A 10403-nucleotide genomic window follows, 5' to 3' on the forward strand; every position below is an offset into this window, starting at 1 on the left:
CCAGCTCCTTACATGTGATTCAGGAGCCATGTTTATATACCTCCTAAGGGCGTTATAAGAAGATGAGCTAAGACGATCAGCCGATAATCTGAGTATAATCACTTGTTAATCAGTGATCCCTTTTTTCTATGTTTTTAGGACAGGTTTGCTGATTAGAGGTATCTGTGTCACAGCATCCTTATGCTGGCATTCCTGGAGGTAATTTTCCTGGTTTTCCATATTTTCTCCCCGTCTTTCTTCTCCTCTCAGTTGTAGAAATGTAGTCTCTTCTTTGCTCCATTTTTAAACATTTTATTTCTGCTGCTCTTTCAGTTGGATTGCTTCCTCTCTTCACACAAATACCTTTGTAATCTAAGGGATATCAATCAAAATGACCCTTTTCCATCACATACATGAAGCTTCATCATAACTGCTGATATTAGTCAAACTAGCAGCAGTTCTCAGTTTTGTTCTGTTTCGTCCAACGATGACTCTAAATCAAGCTAGACTGGTTAAAAGAATTGCTTGATGCAAATCTTTAAACCAGAATCACCTGATGGTAGTTTCAAGAACTTAAAACCAAAAATTCTAGTTATTTGCATTTCTAAATGTCAAAAAACAAAACACAGAGTTAAGTTGTATTTCCTCGTCAGGTCTTGACAATTGTTCTATCTTTACAGACAGAACTGCTATCTTTCATAAAAGAAGGTGTTGCTACTACATTCATGTATTTGCAAGTTGTCTACAAGTTTTTATAGACTTTACATTTGCTGATGAATGACACGGCTTAGTGACTGCTGTCATTGTCTCGTTTGTTTTACTTCCTGTATTCCTCGTGTTTGGCACTGAATGCTTCCTAGCAGAGACAGACAGAGATAGGCGTCTCACTTCACAGTCAGTATTGGATTACACGAGACAACCAAAGACAGGGAGACAACCTCAATCCACAGAAGAAAGTTTTAAGAAGCTGCAGCACCCTAGTGCTCTATAGAAATCCCTGGAAGGAGGAACGCAGAAGCAGAAAAGACACTGTCTGCTGCACTTCACAGTCGACTCAATGTGACTCACCATCAGTCACAAGTTCTGAAAAAAAACTTTAAAATGCATTGATTTTAAACATTTACTTAGTTAAATAGTTTTGCCAGGAAAAAGATTTGCTATATTATTATTTTGGTTTTGTTATTGTATTGTATTGTTTATTTCTTCATCTTTTTACCTGTCTGACAACAAACCCACTGCTGGTGTCTCACTTCTCTACACTTCCGTTTTTGAGTGATGCAATGCTTAATATAGCAAACTAAATAGGTGGTTTACGTAAGAAACTTTTCTGAATTCATTGTCTGCATCATTTTGATGCGTTTTTGATGGCTTTGCTATTTTGCTGCCAAAAATGGCCTGAAAGCATAAGATTTGAACTTTTTCTATGGTGGCCCTGAAGTGTAAATCAAACCAACAAACGTATCGATGTAAAAATATTTTAAAATTCCAAAAACCAAAACACAAAAAAAAAGAAAAGAAAAAAATTTTGGAAAACGAAAGAAATCAAAACAAAATGCTAGAAAAACAAAACACAATAAGAAATCAGGGGCCTGTTTCAGAAAGGAGGTTAAGTGTAAACTCTGAGTGCGTTAACCCTGAAATCAGGGAAACCCTGGGTTTTCCGTTTCAGAATGGGAGGTTTGTTAAACCAGAGAAAGCAGAGTAAGTCAAACCCGTTTCTGAAAGAGAGGTAACTTATACTCGGAGTCAGTGTCCATGGTTACTTACGCTGTGAACCTAACCTGGTCGGGAGCAGGTTTTATTCTCTAAACTCAAGGTTTCTGCCGGTCCCCTCCCCTATTTAAAGACGAAGCGGTATTTTTTGCTTTAACCTTCATTGCCCAAATTTCCGTCACACAGAGACCAGTGACAAGAATGGCTTGTCCTTTTTTGGAGGACCCAATAGACGAGGAGGCTGCATTAATTCCTAGAGAATTACATTTACGTCGTGCGAGGATTTTGAGACCTAGACTCGATTTTTTTGTCATTGCTCCATACGTTTTTGTTTGAGCGTTACCGTCTTTCGTTGCAATCAATTACATATATACAATGAAAACAACATTAGATATCTATTGCTATGTAGATGTTTCATATGTCAAATATTGTCAACAAAGCCTACATCCATGACATGCTCAAATTTGACCTGATTAAATTATGTTTTTATACTTCATTTTTAGCTGCTGCCATGTTCTTTTAATTCCTGCAGGATTGCATCTACATGGAAATGAAATCAGGGACATTGAATTAGATGAATGTAACAATTACTTTTTGAAAACACAATTTGCTAGTAGTACTGCTTAATTTCTTAATCCCATATAAACCTATACCACTTGATCAATACAAGGGTAGACAAAAGTTCACTTTTAAAAACACAATTGCATGTATTAATATTAAACTGACCAACGTTTGCAAGAGGGGAAGGTTAATAAAAAAGTCCTCTAAACATTACCGACGTTAAATGCATTTTCCCCCAGATTGGTTCTGTACACTATGCAGCATTTCATGCAATTACACCAGGAATAACACTTCAAAAGTACACCTAAATATCGCCATTTTTTATTTCACACCTTACGCTATTTAGAAAGTTATTACAGCCAATTTTTATAACAATGATTTAAATGCAAACTTGCGCATTAACCTGGGCAGCTATGTTTTCCCACGCTAACTCAAGTTCTAACTCAGTTCAAGTTTAACCTCAGAGTTGGTTGAACCTCCTTTCTGAAACAGGCCCCAGGAAAGGTAGGTACTGTGTACATCGCTGATTAGATGTTGACGTTTGTCCAGTTTTTTTAACCAGAAGTTATTTGACATAAAGCGGTTTTGGATATCATCATCCAATCTTTACTATCTAAACAGAATGACTTTGATGTTGGCAGCAGTAAGCTGAAGTTTACTAAAGACTACTTCTGTACATTGTGCTTATTGTAATGTACTGAGTGTGTCGTCATGGTGACAGTGATAGTTAGAGATACTGCTTTTGCTAGGCAGCGCGCAGGCTTTCTGCCAACATTTGTAAATGTTTCTCCGCTTTTTATATCCCAATATACCTTGGGCTATCCTATGGGGTCAAAATGACCCCACCCTTGCATTGACGTGTTCTCCCTACCATGACAAAGGTGGATAAAGGTGGAAAGATTTCATGTAATCCATGGACACCAGTGAAAACCACGAATCATTGAAGAAAAAAGGTTCAGAACACTGTCTAGTGGGTCTAGATGACCCAACTCCCAATATTAAAGGGCCTAGGATGACAGAAGGGTAAAAGTGACTGTTTTGAGTCTGGATTATTGGAACTCTCCCCTGGCAAGACGTAGCATCAAACTGGTGACAAGGATACGGCTTTTCTCTGGAAAATCGATGAGTTCATACCTGAAAGTGAGCCGTGGTTAGCCTATGTGGAACATGTCGAACATTTCGGCGAGGCTAATGTTAGCAATGACAAGCAAAGGCGATGCTGCTCAGCTCTGTGGGAGCGGCGACACACGGACTCCTGCAGAACCTTTTCAAAAAGAAACGCTTTTGAAGAAACTGTGGACATTTTGGGAGTTCCTTTTGCCCTTGGTGATAGCCGTTTGAACCAGTGCATTCAAAAACAGGGAGAGGCTGTCTAGCACTCATCACATCACTGATGCAGAAAGAGTTCAGCGTCTGGTGAGCTCGTTGTAATATTGAGCTAAATCAATAAAATGGAATTGAATTGAATCAGAGCTAGAACAACATCCAAAACTTACACATAGACATGTACAACAGGCGGTTTAGGTTCATTTTAACCTTGTTTTTCTGGTTTAGTTACATGGTAACAATTTTTACTTTGTTTTTTGTTTTTTTGACTTTCTTAAATTATCAACATTTAGATAACATTTGTATAAACCAGGGATGGGCAAACTTTTTGCCTCGTGGGCCACTAAGGGTTTCTGAATTTAAAAGAAGGGCTGGACCAGGAGCAGATGCACGGAGTGTTCTGGAAATCCCCCTTATAACTGAAAGAAATGACACGGAATCTGGACCAAAACATTTTGATTGAAAATTGATATATAATTTAAAACAGAACATTTTTGAGGTTTTATTTCAAAACTATGGTTTTTTATGGAGGTATTTGTGTAGCAATAATAATAATAATAATAAGTTTTATTTAGAATGCGCTTTACATTTTAGATAAAATCCCAAAGCTCTACAATGGAGGCAGAAATAAAAATGATTTACAATAAGAACAAGGTAAGACAAAAATAAAACAACAATGAAAGTACTAAAAAGCATTATTAAAAAGAAAAGTTTTTTAGCATAATTAAAAATAAAATTCCAAAATGCTTTTCCATGTTCTTCCTCAAGACTGACACATTTATGTCCCTCTATGTGAGGGACCATCGCACAATTAACACATTAACTGACTGCCTTGCTGAAGACAGGCCGTGGATGTCAGCTAACTTTCTTGACCTAAATGAAAGCAAAACTGAGGTTATTGTTTTTACCCCTGGTGGTAGAAAAGATCATGGTCTTGATCTCCTCTCTCTTCCCCCTTTTGAACAGTCTGTGGTCACAGTTCTGGGCGTGAAACTTGTTGCAGCTCTGAAGCTCGACCTCCAAAAAAACGTTGTAATCAGCTCCTGCTTTCTTCAGATGTGATGTCTGGCTGGGACTGAGTCTTTCACATCAAAAACAAATGTTGACACTGTCGCCCATGCCTTCGTCAGACTAAATTATTGCAGTTCTTTGTATGCTGGGTTACCCAAAGCTTCAAAATACAGACTGCAGCTGGTCCAAAATGCAGCAGCCAGATTTATTTGTGAGGCAAAGAAGTTTGGCCCCAAAACACCGATCTTGGCCTCTTTGAACTGTCTGCAGATTTTTATTCAAATTCTGGTCCTAACTTTTCAGTCCCTGGCAGGTACGACACCCCCTTACCTCTCCAGTCTGCTTTACAAACACTCCCCCCTAAAGTCCTTAAGTTCCAAGACCGGTTTGTGTTCATGGTTCCCAGAACTAAACGTAAGTTTCGGTGCGTTTATGTGTCGGCTCCTAAACTATGGAATCAGTTCCACCGGCGATTAGAGAGGTCACCGTTTTAAAAAAGAATTGTTTCTCCATTTCAGTGCTTTAGCATCAGCCTGGTCCTGTTATTATGCTATTTGAATCTCCCTTTTTATGGGTTTTATGCTTTTTATTGTTTTGTGTTTTATAATTGTACAATGTTGTGTTCTCCCTGTTTACAGCACTTTGGGCCTCTTTGGCTGTTGGTGGAAGGTACTTTATAAATAAATAAATAAATGATGATGATGATGATGATGATGATGATGATGATGATGATGATGATGATGATGATGATGATGATGATACAGGTTTCAGGGAAATTTCTTTATTTGAATTTATTGTATTGTGTTAAATGTTTAAATGTTTCCACCGTCGGTTCAAAGCTTTATTTGAAATGATACAACGGTAAAGTGATTGTTAAGAAATGAAGCAGTGAAAATGACATTTTTGATTTAATTTGTCACATTCTTTCTGTCCACTTGTTCATTTTGATTGTCAATTTTGTTTTTTCACTAAAAACTGCTAAAAAGAGGGAAAATAAAGGCCCCACAGTATTATCTTAGAAGCTTGTGTATCATTAAATCCGACTTTATGTTTTTGAAGCAACAGTTGGCTCCAGAGTGGCTGAAAAAGAGAGAAAGTGAGGCAAATATGGATTAAAGGGAGGATATAAAGTGGGGAAAGGCACAACAAATCTATTAGCATTAGAGAAAAACATTCAAATGAAATTGAAATTGACAATGAAATTGCTGCAGGTCTGACATTATGGCTGTCAGTTGTTTAAAAAAGGGCTGCATTTCTGTGCACAATTACACAAATCTACACACTCAAGTGTTCACACAAACACAAAAAGCAAACGTCACCACTGTCTGCAAAAAGCTCACACATATAATATACTAATGAATGATTAATATTATTAATATAGATACACACTGAGAACTGTACATGCTACATTTACAAATGATGCCAACACGTGTTTAACACCACACACAAATGCGCATATGAATATGTCCATGCATTAAAATAAAAAATGTTTGTGCAGAGATGACAATTACGAGTTTTTTTACAATCAACTTTGATTTTATGAAGTGATATTAATGCCAACGCATTGCAAATAAAAACTTTCTAAGTAGCAAATAAAAATATTAAATATTTTCTTTCAAATTTTTATTTTTTTTACTTTCAAAAACTTTTTCTTTTTACTTTTTTCCCTGTAAAATTGTTTTTTGCATGAATTTTTTTTTTTCGAATCATTGAAGAAAAAAGGTTCAGAACACTGTCTAGTGGGTCTAGATGACCCAACTCCCAATATTAAAGGGCCTAGGATGACAGAAGGGTAAAAGTGACTGTTTTGAGTCTGGATTATTGGAACTCTCCCCTGGCAAGACGTAGCATCAAACTGGTGACAAGGATACGGCTTTTCTCTGGAAAATCGATGAGTTCATACCTGAAAGTGAGCCGTGGTTAGCCTATGTGGAACATGTCGAACATTTCGGCGAGGCTAATGTTAGCAATGACAAGCAAAGGCGATGCTGCTCAGCTCTGTGGGAGCGGCGACACACGGACTCCTGCAGAACCTTTTCAAAAAGAAACGCTTTTGAAGAAACTGTGGACATTTTGGGAGTTCCTTTTGCCCTTGGTGATAGCCGTTTGAACCAGTGCATTCAAAAACAGGGAGAGGCTGTCTAGCAAATTTTTATTTTTTTTACTTTCAAAAACTTTTTCTTTTTACTTTTTTCCCTGTAAAATTGTTTTTTGCATGAATTTTTTTTTTTCGTTTTGCTTTCGTTTGCAACACAAATGTTTTAGATGTATTGTGTGTCATCTCACTTTTTTACTATATTTGATTTTGCGGTCATAAGTTTCAGTTTAGCGTGACAAAGCTGCCATCAAACAGCTCCTGATTGGTCCAGATTCTAAACAAACAGGTGTCTCTGTCTCGTATTGTGCTTGGAGACGGACACTGACTTTGGACTTTGCATCAGTTCAGTTCAACCGGGATTCTGCAGTCTTCAACCATCCTGGCCCGTTTCTCTCAGAGTAAAACCCAGAAGGAGCAGCAAAGCAGCTAAAATCAAACAGGTTTGAATTGATTTATGTCAGTGTAGCGACCAGCAGGTTTAAAATGTCTGCAGCAGAAAAAAACCTCTGAGCTCCGACTCCATCCAGCTGGAAGTTACATTTGATTACTATGAAGATTCTGAACTATTATTTTATTTTCATCAATAAATGTTGAAATATGAGCAGAAAATAGCATTTTTTTCACGAGTAATTGTTTTTTTACTTTTGACAAAAACATAGGAGTTCTTAAAAATAAGACCCTGTGAAAATTAACATAAAGTTAAAAATGCTTCTTCTGCTAAATACATTTAGTCTACCTTAGGTTATTTTACTGATTACTGCTGTTAATCTATTCCAAAATACTGTTGTGCATCATAAGATAATATCAGCTTTAAATCTTCTTTTTCCAAACAGATCTTAAAGAAAATCAAACTTTCAACAATATTTTTCTCTGGAGGATTCACAGATTAAACACAGGGCTGTTGATTTAATGTCAGCAGATAAACGTTACAGTTTATTTTACTGTTTCAGGAGATCCTCAGTCATAAATTCACTAAATAAAAAATAACCAATGCAATAAATAAATAAAATTAAAAATCATATGTTATTTTTTAAATTGATTAAAATTGAATTTCTTTTTCAGCCACAGGGTCAATCGAGGGTAAAGAGCTGGTTCAGCTTCTGAGCCTCACAGACACCATGTCGTTTGCGTTGTGGTGGCATAAATATCACTTCATACGATCTATTGTGACAGAGTCCACAGTGAGCTGCGTGGCTGCAGAGGTGGCCAGGGGCCGACCCAGGGTCCCCCATGACAGGGGCCCCGACTGCCAAGAAGCCAAACAGCACAGAACTAGGGAGAGCATGAGGCAGAAGCTGCAGACACCTAAGTTTGAAAGGTTTGTAAATAGGACTCCCTATCAGCTGCACAGAAATCGCTGCACACTCTCTGCAGTCTTCAATAAAGCGTATCCTTCAGTCAGTCTGACTGTGAAAATATGAAACGGGATCTCTGAGAGCTTTAGCAGCACTTGTCTTTCAGGGCACCAGAGCAACTTTGACTCCAAGCCTCCGGATGCCCCTGGAGACCCACGGGTGTTTAAAATCAACAGCTCTTCACCTAAGAGTGGACTAATACTGTTTAACATAAACAATTCACAAGACATTCACGATGAGGTAATAGGTTTCTGGCATGAGTAATTCAATCAGGACAGGATCCACTGTTGTCTCGCAGTCAAGTACACAATGTCGACTCAACTTACCTCCACCAGATGCAAATCACAAGCCACCAATGATGAAGTAATTGGATCCTGTTAATTAAACCAGATCCCTTCCTAATTAAACTATAGTGATGGCTTTAGACGTGTTTGCCAAACAGTTAAGTTACAGTTAACATCCAAGTCTCCTTGATATTCTTATTTTTGATGGGAGATTATATTCATCAAATGTTAAATGAAACCTTTACATGACAGAGTGAAGCTCAACACAGGTCTGTGAATTATCAAAGTTCAGTGTCTTTTATTGAAAAAAGTATCATTGACCTTTTACTCCCCATTTATTCAACCCTTCTGCGGAAATGTATCTGCCTTCAATGGATGCAAATCTTCAGGGTTTATGATTTGCTGCAAGCTCTAATCTGAATCACATTATCTGGAGTTTTTTTAACAAAACTGTTCCAACTTTGTCATATTTCATTTGTACGTCTTTTTAATGTTCCCGTGGCTTCTAATCAATATTTTTGATATTCTGTCTTATTTAGTTCATGATATTGCTCCCCAAACCAGAACTATAGTATCAGGCCCCCCTGGAGGCTGATTCAGTACTACAAATCAGAATGGAGCATCCATCCCATGTCTGAGCCTGTACTTATGGGGAGCCTGAAGGCGGCATACTCCCTGGACCGGTCGCCCGTCTGTCACAGGCCATGGAACATGTTATGCTTTTAACTACACAAAAATCAAGAGTTTCTGAATTACAGAAATAAAAAATGATGACAATTGTAGAATGAGCTGAAACAGCAGCAACGGTGGAGCGGGACGTTTGGGCACCCTTGATTCATAGGGATTCTAACACCTATTCAAATAACCAGATTAGTGGCGGGGTGAAGAAAGTTTGGGAGCACCTGAGGTAATCCCTTTACAGGTAGGGCCTGCCTGTGATGATGAATGCAAGCTTACACCATTAGAGACCCAAAATCCTATTAACTCTCTACATTTTCAGAAAATGACCTAATAAAGGAACCCAAAGGCAGTGATTTCCTTAAAGTCAATGTGTTTCTGTCTTGACCATCCATTACAAAGGAAAGCATCTGAGTAGTTCCACTGCCAACAAGAACTTCAAGTCTTTTTCCTCAAGTCTGTTCATTGGAGGATTAGTTTGCAATCATTTTAAGAAATCATTACAATACACTGTGATGCAAAAATAAACATGTCTTTTTATGCACTATGCATCACATATTTCAAAGAAATGAGCTGTTGAGTGGAAGTTATGTAGCACTAAAACATGTTTCTGCAGTTACAGAATGAAAAGAAAGTTCTGTCTGGATTACAGGGCTGCATGATCATTAGGCAGAATAATCTTGAACATTTGCTATGCTTGTCTTGTTAAAATGCCAAAAAAAAGTCTTGACAGTTTTTGATTTATTTGTTGAATCTCTTTTGAACAAATTCTACTGGCGAAATCCAATGTCTGCAAACCTAAAATGTTCTGCTTCCTGAATCAAAACAGGTGCGATCTGGGACCTTTTCACCCACTTTGTGAACTGTTTTTATCATAATCATAAGCTCAAAATTCTAATGCACAGCATGCATGGTTTTAAAAAAATGTTCAATATATTTATCTGTGTCTCTAGAATTGGTTGCTCATCACGTAGATATGGGTTATTAGTAAATTACAGGTTAGACAGTCTCTCTGCAAGATCTAGATTCGTATTTGTCTGTCTGTCTGTTTGTTTGTTTGCTTGTGAGCTGCATCAAGACAATTTCATCAGTGGAAATAGAATAGAATATTTCTACAGGAGTTCTTTTTCAAATTTGGATGGGAATGAAGGGAATATCTTTTAACTGAGTGTCTAAGCTGCTTAACTCGTAGGTGACTGTGCATTAAATGCTGTTTCCCACCGACTGCGTTTCATAAATGTCAACAGTTCTCTCCGTAATCTCGCTTTGCTTTTATTTTTACAAAATTCAACTGAAAGACCAACAGATGAGAAGGTTGTAGAGGATCAGTGAACTGTTAGTGTTCATGATCTATTGCTTTACTGTTTCAAGGTTCGATTCCTTGGCATTTGTTGTCAT

The sequence above is a fragment of the Oryzias latipes genome, chromosome 5 (genome assembly GCF_053564925.1).
Source record: "Oryzias latipes strain Hd-rR chromosome 5, Olatipes_Hd-rR_3.1".
NCBI classification, from domain to species: Eukaryota; Metazoa; Chordata; class Actinopteri; order Beloniformes; family Adrianichthyidae; genus Oryzias; species Oryzias latipes.